General features: G+C 36.8%; 1 long non-coding RNA gene across 4 annotated transcripts in view; it reads right to left on the bottom strand.

The window, feature by feature from the left end:
* LOC109581570 (uncharacterized) overlaps nucleotides 1–1453 on the bottom strand; it is a 6143-nt gene extending 4690 nt beyond the window's left edge. For all 4 annotated transcript variants that reach the window (XR_002184699.1, XR_002184681.1, XR_002184700.1 and 1 more), the window contains exons 1-2: nucleotides 1389–1453; nucleotides 1245–1316 (exon numbers count right to left, since the gene is read on the bottom strand). This is a non-coding gene — a long non-coding RNA (uncharacterized LOC109581570). The remainder of the gene's footprint in view (nucleotides 1–1244; nucleotides 1317–1388) is intronic.
* Between the last annotated feature and the right edge of the window lie 134 nt (nucleotides 1454–1587).

Genomic DNA, 1587 nt, shown 5'->3' with positions numbered 1-1587 from the left:
ATCAACATCATGTTCATGTTGTTAATGAATATTGAAAACCAATCTATCTACATGTACAAACAATAGCAACAATAATATCAACAACATGTACATGTTGTTGATATTATTGTTGCTATTGTTTGTACATGTAGATTGATTGGTTTTCAATATTCAATTCCTTCATAATGGTCATATTCCTTAATGGTTAGATGTAAAAAAGCAAACCCATGGAGAGATTCTGAGGCATAAAATCATCATCATTTACAAGTTAATGCTGATGCAGCATAGCATTGTGCCAGACCCTCTCACCATCTACCACAATGACTATAAGTGTTTAAAAGCGAGAATATATAGACCTTTTCACGATACGCAACTGGTGGAATGTTAATGAGATGTAAATTGTATTCACAATAGGGTGCGGTCAGATTACACCCACTGGGGGGAAAGATTATAGCTGTGCCTATGGTGGAGATGCCTAAAAGCTGCTGTTTAGTTAAATGCAATGACTGGTTGAGCAAAAACAGAGAATTAAAAGTCTTTAGATCCCTTCTAAAGGATGGGGAATGCTGCAAAAGTTGGACAACAGCTGCAAGATGTTGCAAATCTGCTATACTGTTGCTAGAACCTTCACTGAGACTTATAAACTGAAGGAAAAGGCTTGGAATATAGTCTGGATGAGTTGAGACACTGTCAGGTTCTCCTGCAGATTGATTAAATAAGTGAGTACTTGGACTACATGTAAAATTGTCTTACCAGTAATACTGGTTAAACTCCAGTAATGCTCATTACAAATGCTCATCATTTATCATGGAGCTCTTCTTGGCTGCAGTGCTCTCGTCTCACAGCTGCTGTCTATCTTTTACAGCATTCCTTATCATTTAGAGGGATCTAAAGACCTTTAATCCCTTTTTTTGCCCAACCAGTCATTGCATTTAACTAAACAGCAGCTTTTAGGCATCTCCACCATAGACACAGCTATAATCTTTCCCCCCAGTGGGTGTAACCCGCCCGCACCCTATCGTGAATACAATTTACATCTCATTAACATTCTACCAGTCGCGTATCGTGAAAAGGTCTATATTATAGTAAATTATGAAATAAAATTAGTTTGAATCCCCTTTATGTCAGCAAAAGGCAGAAGTACAGCACTATCAAACGGCCATAGCACCACCCATTTTTCTAACCCTAACTACACTAGTATGTATACACACTCTTGAGCATAAATATAATACGTTGATAGTGCCAGCATTAACAGATAGACTAACCCTGTTCAGCTGTTCATGCTGAGGCTCTTTAATCAGCCATCTTTGCACTTGCCTCCAGTCTCCACAAGCTGTCTACATGTATTTAATACCACCACAATCACAAACAACTCATTACTAAAACTCAAATCAATGAAATCATCATACCTCACTTCATAGTCTCTTCTCAAAATTATAAATCCTTATTTGCACTTTCCACAGACCACACCCACAATTATGCCATTTGTGACAAAAAACAGCAGACTTTTTCTCTTCTATCACTTTAAACACAATTATTAAAAAATAACATGTTAAAACAACATACACATGAGAAATTAACTAATATCTAACTAAACATTGAGCACTG

This window comes from Amphimedon queenslandica, unplaced genomic scaffold, assembly GCF_000090795.2.
Source record: "Amphimedon queenslandica unplaced genomic scaffold, v1.1 AMPQUscaffold_13522, whole genome shotgun sequence".
In the NCBI taxonomy this organism is placed as follows: domain Eukaryota; kingdom Metazoa; phylum Porifera; class Demospongiae; order Haplosclerida; family Niphatidae; genus Amphimedon; species Amphimedon queenslandica.
The sequence above is the reverse complement of the archived record's forward strand: the minus strand, read 5'-3'. Positions and strand labels throughout refer to the sequence as shown.